The sequence below is a fragment of the Ambystoma mexicanum genome, chromosome 1q (assembly GCF_040938575.1).
Source record: "Ambystoma mexicanum isolate Mex_15411 chromosome 1q, UKY_AmexF1_1, whole genome shotgun sequence".
Classification (NCBI taxonomy): domain Eukaryota; kingdom Metazoa; phylum Chordata; class Amphibia; order Caudata; family Ambystomatidae; genus Ambystoma; species Ambystoma mexicanum.
The window spans coordinates 1,314,502,230-1,314,515,555 of NC_090922.1; positions in this window are offsets into that span (position 1 = coordinate 1,314,502,230).

The window sequence follows — 13,326 nt, forward strand, 5'->3', positions numbered from 1 at the left end:
AACCATTTCCAAGTAGCAATTCTTAAGGACAACCCAAGCGTACCACCTGATCTCATCTCCACCAACTAACATTTTCAATATACTGTCCTATACTGGACCTATCACTCGGGGAACCAACCCGGAGGTGTGATAGGTTTGGGGATGAGCTTTCGCAGATGACGCACGTGTTACGTCACTCACTTACAAAAGGGCCTGTGAGCCCCTTAGGATCAGATGCTCGTCGGAACCTATGCTCCATGAACCTGTGCATGTCTGTTTTATGCAATAAACAGCAGTGGACTATTGCTCTTGTGTGGGCCTCATACATCTTTGGGACAATTACCCTAACAGGCCTGTCATTAACGGGCCCGTTCTTAGCATCCTCCCCATTCCCATTGAGCCCTCTGGGGGCTCAAATGGTAATGGGGATGCACCGGGTCTGGGTCCTGCGAAAGGGATTTACCGGGCCCTCCAAGGTGGGAATGGCCCGGTAAGTCCCCTTTCGCTGGACCTGGACCTGGAACCTGGCATGGAGGCAGGGACCTCATTGACAGTTGATCCCAGAGAGATTACCAACAAGAAGACAAACATAATTGTACATGTCAATGGAATGTGGTAGAATTTTTACCCCTGAAGAATTTCCTTGTGAATAGCGTGAAAGTGTGAAATGAATGAAACATGTCGGGTATGGTATGAATGCAGTATGAAAGTGAGCATGGGTGAATGAATACAAAGTAAAAGTTTTATGGACTGGGATTTACTCCTCTATGAAAGAGGTGAGCAAACTACAGATCCTAATGAAATTATCATCTTTCTAAAGTGTTTAATAATTGAATACTACAGGATATTGAATGTGCATAGCCAAATTGAGATTTATTGAAAAATTGTTTGTTGTCTAAAAATTGCTTGAGAAAGTTTGCAAAAATATTTTTTATATTAGTAGATGTGATAAAGCAAAAAAATGTAACTGATGAAATGCTATTAAAAAAATAACTATTTTTGATATAAATTTGTGTAGTACATGAGAATTTATTAACTATTAATCATATATATAAAAAGGAATAACCACGAAAGGATTTGGGGAAGCAAGCGACCCGGTGAACATAGTGTATTGTGAAACAAAAGTTTTGGTAGAGGGCTGGTCACAAGTGGTCGTTACAAATTACCTCTGGTCTCTCTAAGTTAGTTATGGAGGCAGCCATGCCACTTTTAGCGGCATGGCTGCCTCCATACTCGTAATGAGGCCCAGTATGTTTACCCATGTTCATTTCCCAAGAGTTAAAAAAATGTGGACAATCAGTTTGGTGCTCTAGGGACTCCCAGTCTAAAAACCTGGAAGAAGAGTTAGTGACAAAGATATTGCCTTAAAGTTGAGCTTTTAACATTTGTAGGCAGCACAGATGCTCTTTTCCATTTAATACATCTTCACAAATGGCAGTAGTCTGTTAGCCTTATAATGAATAGTCCATTCACCTGTATGATGAAATGATGAAGAAAATGGTCTGGCTGGGATAATGCGCTGGTCCGAGAAAATTCCAATAGTGCACTGTTATCCATGGCTGATTTTGTGTATTTGTGGTCCACTATGTTAAAAATGAGGAAAGTTAGTCTGCTGGCCCATGAAGTACTAGTCTCGACTTCTATGTGATGATGTGCTGGTAGTGAAGGTGAGCTGGTAAGAGCAGATTACACCAGAGAGACTCAACTTCATGCAAGGCAGCAATTGCGGTTCTCCATGCCAATAAGATTGCTAGTCACTCTGGAGACCCAATGAGGAGCATGGCAGGGCCTTAAAACTGGTAAAGATTATAGCAAAGGCTTTGATTCATGTGATGCAGCAGTTGCTTTGTTCTGGTTGGTTTTCTTTGTGAAATATGAGGAAAGCCGCTAATTCTGGAAAACAGGCAGATGCTGTACTAGTGATGAGCGTGAGCTGGTGAGAGCAGATTGCAGCAGAGACACTCTACTTCGTGCAAGGCAGAAGTTGTTTTCTTTTGGTTCTTAATGCCAAATGTAAGGATTCACTTTGGTGACCCAGGCAGAACAAATTGAGGCCAATGTGAGATGCTGTACTGTCACTTATGGAGTTCTGGTGAGAGTAAAATACAGGGGAGACTTTACACCATGCAAGGCAGTAGCTGCATTGCTGCAGCTCCAGGAAATTCACTCTGGTTCCCTAGACTGAACAATTCTGGGAAATGCTGTACTGGTGGTGAAGGTGAGGTGGTGAGAGCAGATTACAGCAGATGCACACTACTTCATGCAAGGCAGCATATGTGTCCCTTTGGTTTTAGATGCCAAAATAAGGAAATCCACTCTGATGAACTAGGATGAACAAGTCAGGATCTCTGTGAGATGCTGCACTGATTACGAAGGTGAACTGGTAAGAGCAGGTTACAGCAGAGACTTCAATTTATGTGATGCAGCAGTTCCCTTGTGATGGTTCTCACTGTCACAAATAAAGGAAGCCACTCTTGTGACTCAGGAAGAGCAAGCCGGGCCTATGTACGATGCTACTCTGGAGATGAAGGTGAACCGGTGAGAGCAAATTAAAACAGAGACTTCAATTTATGTGAGGCAGCAGCTCCATTGTGATAGTTATCAGTGTCAAAAATAAGGTAATCCACTCTTATGACCCAGGACCTGCTGCTTGTTATTCTGTCGGGCCTTTATTTTACTCAGTAGACTGCTGTGCTTGCCATTCATCGAATTGATATTACCTGAGGAATTTGTCATGCAGGTATTCCAGTTTCGATTCTTTTGTTTGATGATACTGTGTCATTTTTCAAACAGAGTTTGGGCATCCCTTGCAACAATTGAAGGCATGTCAAGGACTGATGTAACTATAAGCCCCATATCTGGATCTTGGTGGCAGACTAATATACTGAGATATTTATAATTTTCCTCACTACTTCAATCAGTTGCCTGGCCAACGCTGACTTCGTCTCTAAGGCTTGTTGTACTCCTTCAATACTATGATATGATATAATATGATATGGCATTTATAAAGCGCCTATACACAAGTGTTACAAGGCACGGCGAGGCACGGGAGGGAGGACAGAGGGAAGACAGACAGCGATCCTACTAGGCCAGATGTCATTCAGATCGCGCAAGTGCATGGGAAGGGGAAGGGGGAAAATGCAGGGGGCAATGGGGAGAGGACAGTGCAGTACATGGGATAATAGAATAAATAAACAATAAGTAAGGGTATGGCCAGCAGGTGGCAAGTGCAAGGGTAAGTGCAGACATCAGGTGTCAAGTGCTGGTAGTGGGACTGTAGGGAAACGGAAAACAGTCCCCAAGTGCGGGGGTTGCCAGGAAGGCAGTGCAGGTGTGCGACTGGCGGGGGAGGGGACCTGGACCCGAGATCACAGGGTGGCCAGATAACCAGTGCAGTTTCAGTTTCAGCCAGGAAGTCAGCAGGGGAGAATAGGAGAGAAAGCAGGAACAAAGAGAAAGGTTTTGAGGTGCTTCCAGAACAGGAGATGATTCTCCTCAAGTTTCAGGGAGGCAGGGAGGCTGTTCCAGAGCAAGGCCCAACTGAAAAAAGAGATCTACCACCAACTTGTTGCTTGGAGAAGCGACTGACCCTGAGGGAGTTGGAGGCGGATGAGCGAAGCGCTCGAGAAGGAAGATATTTAGGATGAGAGAGTTGAAGGTATTGAGGCCTCAGGCCCCAGAAGGCCTTGTGGACAATGCAGAGGGTTTTGAACTTAATCGTTGCAGCCACTGGGAGCCAGTGCTGGGATTTCAGTCCTGGAGATATATACGATCCCTGGGCTTGAGGCCAAGGACAAGTCTCGCAGTCATGTTCTGGATGAGCTGCAGAGGGCAGAGAGTAGAAGCAGGCAGATTTAGAAAGAGGCTGTTGCAATAGTCCAGCCTGGAGAGAACCAGAGCTCTGGAGACAGTGAGCGTCTGGGGGAAGGAGAGGAAAGGAAGAATACCTCTGATGAGGTGCAGCTGGTAGTGCCCCGAAATAGCTCCATTAACTATTTTAATCATTTGAGTCCCTCAATAGGAGAGTTTTGTAGCTATTTTAGAATCAGGAAACTTCAATTTGAACAGAATATCAGCTATTGCCAGGGGCTCATTATGCTCTATTAGAAATCCAACAATAAATACTTCAGCTTTTGTTACCCTTTTGTCGACATCTTTTGTTGATTGACCTGCTGCACAATCTCTTTGTTTTTCTAATCTTGGCCTGCGATTGTGCATTCTGGTTGTGTTTTAGTTTTCACTGACCACTGTGCTTCTACTTCCACTCCTACTGCTCCTTCTTCTCACTACCTATTCCTTCTGCTGCAGGCTTCAGTGATTTCCCCCTTCCCCTCAACAACTGTGGGCTTTGGGCTCACCTACCACCACTACTGGCTTAGCCCACACCCCCTCCTTCCTCACCAGTTTTCTCCTCTTCTGCCCAATTGTACTACTACTTCTCAGTGTGTTCCCTTCCTACTCCCTCTCCCTTCCCCCTTCTCCTCCCCCACCCACTGCTCTACTTCTCCTACATACTCCCTCTAACTGCCCCTTGTTCCTGACTCATTCTATTCACTCTCCCTGTTATGATGCCTTCTCTCACTCAACACTGATACTCTCATTCCCTCTGCCCTCTTTCCCCATCCTTTTTCCCCTCACATTACTCTGCTTTCTTCTAATGGCCATCTCCTCTCTCTATCTTCCCCTCTCCTCCCACACCCTCTCTATCCCTCTCCCCAATACCTCTTCTCATCGCCGCAACCTTATCTATCCTCCTCTCACTAACACCTCTAATGCCTTTGATGTTGCCCTTTGGAATACCAGATCGATCTGTAACAAAACCTCTGCTGTCCTTGACCTTTTCCTTCGCCTTAACCTACAATTTATTTGCATTACTGAAACCTGGATCCCGCCTCACAATACCTCTGTTCCTGCCTCCCTCACCTCCTCCTCTTTTTTCTTTGAACATGTTCCCCGCACCACTGGCTGTGGTGATGGTCTTGGCCTCCATTTCGTCCACACTTCACCTCTTCTCCATCCCCTACTTCTCTACCCTCTTTCCCTTCCTTTGCATTCATGTTCAAAATCTTTAATTCTCCTCATGCTATCTCTTTCCTCATCATCTTCCGCCCCCCCCGGGCCAGTTTGCTCCTTCTATGAGGACATTGACCATCTCCTCAGTCTTATTTCCCCCAGTACCACTCCACTTCTTGTTCTTGGTGACTTTAACCTCCACCTCTCTTCTAACCCTCCCTCCTCTCCTCTCTTCTCCATCCTCGACTCCTACCTCCTCTCTCCCCTCCCCTCCCGTCCTACCCACCAATCTAGCTCTACTATTGATCTCATCTTTACTTCCTCCTTCTCTGCCCCCCTATCTCCTCCCTTCCCACCTACCTATCTGATCACTCCCGACTTTCTTTTTCCCTCTCTCCTCCCTCCCCTTCTCCTCCTCCCCCTCAATCCTCTACCTCTTTTCTCTGGCGTGACCTACGCAGCTTTAACCCCTCCTGATTTCTAGCATCCCTCTCCTCATCCCTCCCCCCTCTCCCAATTCTCCTCTACCTCCGCCTCTGATGCCTCCTCCATCTTCTCTTATGCCCTCTCTACTACTCTTGATCTTCTCTACCCCCTCTCACCATTTCGCCCCTCTCACAAACCTGCTCAACCCTGGCTTTCTTCTCATCTCTCCTCTATGCGCCGCCTCCATAGGCACCTTGAACGTCTGTGGCTCACCTATCCCCATCTAGCCAATCTGCTTATTTCTCCTCTCATACCCTCTATGACTCTTGCCTCAACTCCTACTACTCTGACCTTCTCTAGTCACATTCCTCTCACCCTCGCCACATCTTTTAAACTTTAGCCTGTCTTCTCTCTCCATCTACTCCTGATCCCTCCACTACCTCTTCTCTCTCTGCTACCAGAGGTCGAAGTGGGCGGGAGCGGTCAGGAGCGGTGCTCCCATACTTTTTATCTGTAAGTTTCACTGTTCCTATACTTTTATTTTAAAAAGAAACCGTTCTGGAATGGTTTAGTTTTAAAATAAAAGTGTAGGATGAAGTTGAAGCTTGCACTTCAGTGAACTGGACTATACATTCCAATAAATAGCAGGTGTGTTTGTTTGGGGGTTTGGATTGTGTGTGGAAGGGGGCACAGGGATGGGGTGTGTGGGGAGTGGGGCAGACCTGTAGGGAACATAGTTGCTTACTTCTTTTCTCACACTTCGACCACTGACTTCTACTGGTCTTGCCTCCTCCTTTTCTAGCAAAGTCCTCAATCTCCGTCAAACTATCATCTCCCCCCCTCCTACTTTCCTCCCTCTCCTCCTCCTTCCCCCACTACCTTTGCTTTGTCCTCTTTTGCTCCGGTCACGCATTCTGATGTCACTCTACTCCTATCCAACACTCATCCTACTGCTTCCCCCTCTGACCCTATTCCCTCTCACCTCATCCCTAAAATCTACCCCCTCCTCATTCCCTACCTCACCTCTTTCTTCAACATCTGCCTCTCAACTTCCACCTTTTCTTCTCCTTTTAAACACGCTACTATCATCCCTATTCTCAAAAAACCTTCTGCCAACCCCCATCTTGCCTCCAACTATCGCCCCATCTCTCTACTACCCTTCCTTTCTAAACTTCTTGAGCATATTGTCTATTCTCAACTCTCTCCCTTCACCTCCAACCACTCACTCCTTCCCTCCACCCAATCCGGCTTCCGCCCACTGCACTCCACTGAAACTGCCCTCACCTCTGTTCTCAACCCTCTCCTCTCTACACGTTACGCAAAGCATTCCTCCATCCTTATTCTCCTTGACCTTTCTGCTGCTTTTGATACTGTTGACCATCCTCTTCTCTTCACCTCCATCTCATCATTTGGCTTCAAGGACAACGTTCTTCACTAGCTCTCCTCTTATCTTTCTAACCGCACCTTTTCTGTCTCCTGGGGTGACTCCTCTTCCCCTTCTTTTGCTCTCAACTACGGAGTTCCCCAAGGCTCTGTCCTTGGTCCTTTTCTTTTCTCACTCTACACCTCATTCTTAGCTCTTATTATCTCCTCTTTTGGCATCTCGCACCACTTCTTTGCTGATGACACCCATCTCTTCCTCGCCTTCTCATTCTTCTCTCCTGACATTCATAATAAACTCTCTTCTTGCCTTTCTGCTATTAAATCCTGGATGTCTTCACACTTCCTTACTCTGAATACTGATAAAACTGAACTCCTTTTCTTCCCTGCTAACACTGTTCCTCCTCGTTCCCCTCTCCACTTCGTTCTCTTTCCCCCAGCTCTCCTTCTCTCCCCATTCCCGCAACCTTGGTCTCCATCTTGACCCTCACCTCTCTCTATCTCACCACATTTCTCTCACTGCTAAATCCTGTCGCTTTCACCTCTATAACATTCGTAAAATTCGACCCCTCCTTACCTTTCACGACACTAAACTTTTAATTACTTCCCTCCTCTTCTCCAGACTCTTCTACTCTTCCTCCCTTCTCTTTGGACTCCCCTCCTCTCATCCCTCCTCTCTTAAATCCATCTACCACTCTGCCATCTGCTCCCTATGCCTTCTCTCACCTCTTGACTCCCTCTCCTCCTCCCTCACCTCTCGTGGCTGGCTCTCTTTCCACTCCCGACTCAAGTTCAAGTTCCTCTGTCTTGTTTTCAAATCCCTCTATGATCTTGCTCCCCCTTACCTCTCCTCCCTTCTTTCCTTCTACACCCCTTCTCGTCCTCTCCGCTCTGCCAATCTTTTCCTACTCTCTCCTCCTCCCTGCACCCCCTCCCACTTCCGCTCCTTCCAACTCCTTGCTCCTTTCCACTGGAACCGCCTCCCCCTTCACATCTGCTCTTCTCCCTCCTACCCTTCCTTTCGCTCTTCTCTAAAATCTTACCTCTTCCACTCACCTCCCTAATACCCCACCTTCCCTACCTCCTCCCTTCCCTTTTATCCTTACCTCTTACTCCTCCTCTTCCTTACCCTCTCCACCCCCCAATCCCTTTCCTCCATTCCCCCGCCTGATTCTTGTCTCACCTTCTCCGTTCTTCTTCCCTCACATTCCTGCTCTTTCCCCCGTCTTTACCTCCTTTAGCACCTACCACTCCCTTGCTCACCTCCCACGCCCTCCTCTCCGCTGCAATATTGTAAGTTGTTCTTTATGCTGTTATCAGGTTGTGGTTCAATTGTCATTTTATGCTTTCTGTATGTTTAATTGTTCTCATGTGAAGCACTTTGGAGTAAAGGGCTATATAAATTTAATAAAATACAAATAATACAATACTAACATGTTTCACAGTGAAATTTCCTCCACCATGAGTAACAGAAAAATCAGCTGTAGGGATTTCACAAAATTTATTGAATGGGCCATTTTTGGTTTTCAAAATGTATGGAAAGACGACCACCAGGGGGCGCGGAGCATGCAGGACGTGTAAGCAACGCGCTCCTGAAAGCACCGCAGGGCCTAGTGGACTTCCCTGGTCCCCGGCCTAGAGTACGAGACTGAGCCGGAGAAGACCTGTCCCCTGACCAGGTGACCCCGCCCTGAGAGTACCGGGGGACCCGCCGCTGGGACTCGCCACAGCGTGGTTCGGGGCCCTGACTAAAGCGGTGTCTTGAGAAGTGCACATGAGCAGTGGGTACCGGTGCGGGCCTGCGACACCGGACGTGCCCGTCCCCGCGGCTCCGCAAAGAGGCCCTTGGAGCCGGGCGCCCCACCCTCCCCTGTTGCAGAAGCATATCTCACGGAGGAGTGCTAGGAGACATGCCGCACCGCGGGGGGCTTGGAGTGGGGCTCATATGAACACGGCCCCCACCGACACAGTGAATCATACGAGAGTTGAGGGCCGTAGAGGACACAGCCTGGGCTTCCCGCCCTGTATTAGTGCATCGGAACGGGGGCAGCACAGAGGAGTGCCCTGGGGCCCAGAGCTCGCTCCCTGCCCACACCCAGCACACGGAGGCCCCGCGACAGACAACGCCCGGACGGAAGCATCGGCCCCGTGGACGCCACGGAAGCGCCCCAGCCTACCCGGCGGGGCCCAGCACAGTGACGGAGAACAGTTGGAGGTGAGGAGAGAGTGGGGGGGAAGGGACAATAGAGTGGATGAGCCATCCAGGGGCAGCCCCCCCCAGGGCCTTCTCCTTGGTTGTACACGGGAGCGCCACCCGGTCGGGGCGCGACGAAGGGAGGTCGGTGCGGCCTGAAATCTATGGACCAGTACATCGGAGATTCTACTCAGACCAGCAGGCCCCAGCTAGGGCACAGCGCCACTCATAGAGCCACGTGCCCACACCGCCCGGGTTCCCAGTGGTCCGGCCATTGAGGGGGCCTTGGTCCGTCGACCCTGACACCGTCCCTCGTAAGGGTTATAGCAGCACTGCCCTGAGGTGCGCCGGAAGCCCTGGAGCCTGGGGCGACCCCCAGTACCCAGGGTGATCTCATCCCTCCAGCGTTTCCGCCAGCCCCTCACGATCACGAGTACGGTCCCCAGTAACGCTATAACCAGCATGCCAGCGGGCGGCGAACAACCTCCTGCTGCACTTACTAAAGAGGATCTCAAGGACATTCTCCAAAAGATTAAGGCGATTCGCACAGACATTCAAGCCTCCATAGTGGATCTCAAGGGGAGGGTGGAGACCCTGGAGGATAAAATGGAAGGGATGGAAAATAATCATCTCCAGGCAGACCTGCTCGACATGAAATATGAGGCTAGGCTAACGGACTTGGAAATGAGAGAGGAGGACATAGTCTTGAAGATGGATGATCTGGAAAACAGAGAGCGCCGAAACAACCTGCGCATTATGGGTGTGACTCAAGAGAGAGGGGAAACTGCGGCGGACGTGGGGAGGAAGGTCCAGGGCCTGATAAACCAGCTTTTTACACTGGAGGGCGGCAAGGAGGTCCAGCTGGAAAGAGTGCATTGAGGTAGAGGGGGTGCGGGCGGTGGCCCGAGGTCCATCGCCCTGCGGTTCCTCCGCTACAGAGAGAAAATGGAGGTCCTGGAGAAGGCAAAAAGACTGGGGAGCTTCACCTTTGAAGGCGATACAATTAAGATATACCAGGACCTATCATCCCTCACGCTCACCCGCAGAAGAGAATGTCGTCCACTCACCCAGTGGCTCACAAGCCAGGATATCAGATATAGATGGTCCTTCCCCTTCGCCCTTTCCTTCGAACGGGCCGGGGTAGACTATAGAGTGATTAGTGGCAAAGAAGCCTCACAAGTATTACAAGTGCTTAAGGGGGACGCCCCCAGAAGAAGGGGGAAATTTGATAGAGACTCAAGATCCAGGCGACACTGTGAGAGAACCGGCGGGTCCCTGGTCCACGAAGAAGAGGACAAAGGGCAGGAGAAAATTCAGAAAACCTAACACTCCGACGTCCGAGGTGGGAGGGGACTAGGAGTGTAAAGACAGTTCAACGAGAAGTTTAAGTCTGGCTCGTAGGTGACCCCGGCTGGGGACACAGAGTTTACCAAGAGAACTGCGGTGCAGGAACATGCACATACCCTGGTGGCTTGCCTGTTGGCAGGCGTCTTGGACAAAGGATGGAAGAGGAAGGGGGAGGGGTGGGAATTGACTTTAAGGGGATCGGGGCACGATATCCACCACACTTCAAATGGGCACTGGGCAGCTCCGACATGATCAGGAGGACAAGATATTTCAAAAGGGAAACCAATGGCAGTCAATGAAAAAAGGGGCCGGGTCGAGTCACTCAGGGTGGGTTCACTCAACGTCAAGGGGCTCAACTCACTGACAAAGCGCTCCCTTCTCGGGAGGGAAATGAAAAATGGGAAGGTGGACATTTTGTTTGTTCAAGAGACTAGAACAGTGAGGGGGGAGGAGAGGGCCATCCCAGGATCTCACGTTGGCCAGACCTTTTGGGCATCGGGTCACGTAAAGAAAGGCAGAGTGGGCATCCTACTCCAGAGGAACCTGAAATTGACAGAGGTGTCCCGGTGGGAGAGGGAGGATGGAAGGAACTTGGTAGTGTCCGGCAATCTAAATAATTCCAGAGTCAGCCTAGCAGTGATATACTGCCCTAACGTGGGTCAGAAAGAATTTGCTCAAGTGGCCTTTGGGGAGGTGATGGCTAAAGCGGAAGGGCTCCTGCTCCTAGGTGGTGATTTTAATATGTGGGCAGATCGAGAGTTGGACCACAGTGGGAGCTCGGCCACATCAGGTATTAGAGGTGCCAAACTTCGTGGTGGGCTGCGGGAATTAATGTGGGAACAGGGATTGGTGGACATATGGAGGGAGCTGCATCCTAAACGAAGGGGATATACCTTCTACTCCGCAGTCCATGGTACCAGGACCAGGATAGATTACCTTTTCATGGGGAATCAGCATATGTGTCATGATGCCTGCCCCCGGAAGACCAGACCAGGCCCAGCAGCCCCGGAAGCAGGCATCATGCCACTTGGAGCATGCCCAAAAGCCCCAGTTAGGGGCTGTTTGGGTACAGTCCTGGCGCCTATGGCGCCAGGCTCATAAAGATAAAGTCAGTCCTGGCGCCATGGGCGCCAGGCTCATTATTGATAACTTACCTGAAGCAGACCATGCTGCATACTCACCTGAGGCAGACCATGTTGCATGAAGACTCAAGCCAAATGAGGCTTAGGAGGGACTATTTTACTGAAGGGACTATTTTGTTACTTGGGTGGGGCTGTGGAAGAATACTTACCTGGATCTTCTTCCAAGGCTATTTAAACCACGCCCGGACAGCCACAAGTGCTTCGCGTTATTCTGCTTGCTGCAACGTAACGCTCACCGTGTTTTCAGCAGCTCCAGTCTTCAGCCACGCCCGCTTCAGTCCTGGGACTCCTGAAACAAGAAGAAAAGAAGGATAAAGGTTAGAACAGGAGTTTTAACTTTAATCCTTACCTGAATCATGATCCATTTTGCCACGGAACTGAAAGACAGAAGTCTTTGAAGCATCGCTACGCATTCCTACGGCGCCGCGCTGAACTCACCTGCTTGGCGGTACTTCAGCATTCCATCACGCTCTCTCCATCTCGCGGCCGCCCTCCGACACCTAAGGAGACAAAGACAGCAAGGTGAGCAAGGGGACTCTCTAAGGCTATACAAGCTACCCCCAAGGACTTACCTGATTTACTACGGGAGGTACTCACCTCATCTCGGGTCGGCGCAGTCAACTCTGCTTCATCGCCGTATCCCGGCCCCTAAGGGGAGAAAGCAAAGACAATATCAGTTACCCCCCACAAAACTTACCTGATTTACCACGGGGGTCTCACCTCATCTCGGGTCGGCACAGTCAACTCTGCTTCATCGCCGTACCCCGGCCCCTAAGGGGAAAACCACAATAGACTTACCTGAATCTTACCGAGTGCAATTTGGAAATCTTCGAGTGGATTAATCTGTAACCTGCAAGGAATCGGACAGAGTGAAGAGCAGACATTTGAACTCTTATGAACAATTGGACCTTAGAGTCAATACTGGAACTCACCAATTCCTCTATGCCAGTGAAGTAACTGGTCATCAACGCGCCCCTGCGGTCGACGCAGGATGGAGAGCTCATCCTTCCAAACCATCAGGTGAGACTAAGGAGGGGACATCAAGAGTGATCTGTGGGAAGACAACGGGAGTGGGGAAGGTGGGTTGACACTCAATTCCACGGGTGGTTAATTCCTCTTCTCCTTTGCAGAAGAATATTCTTGCGAGCCAGACAAACTAGGCTGAGCGGGCCAGTCCAGTCAGTTATCTCGGCGCTACACGTCACGCTGGTGGAAATAACAGCGGCCCAGTTCCGGTTGACGCCCCCGTGGGAACCAGGTGAGCGTAACAATATGAGCAGAATAGAGGCCTGTGACATCTGCCTGGTCAGTTGGTCAGACCAAGACATGGGGCCTCATTACACGGATGGCGGTAGGGATTTACCGGTACCGGTAAAATACCAGTACCGGTAAATCCTTACCGCCTTACTACGAGGTCCCTTTGCGGGCTGGGGGATTTAACGCCTGCTTTTTGCAGGTGTTAAAATCCAACCCGCTAAGGGACCTCGGAGCTAATTACGCCACCGCAAAATTGCGGTGCCGTAATTAGCGCCTTGCCCATTCCCATAGAAATGGGAATGGGGAAGGGCAATGGTGGAAGGGGGATTTACCGCCCCTCCAACCTTGGAATGGGGCGGTAAATCCCCTTTCCGCCAAGGCGGTGGCGGTATTTTACCGGCATGAGCCATGGCGCTAATAGCGCCATGGCTCACCGCCTACCGTGTAATGAGGCCCATGGTCTGGTCGGATGTCAGTATAGCGGGGCTGAAACCCAGGGAGTCTCTATGGAGGTGTAATGATTTTCTACTGAGGGACGCGGTCTTTAAGGAAGAAATGACCATTGCAATTAAAGAATTCTTTGAGCTA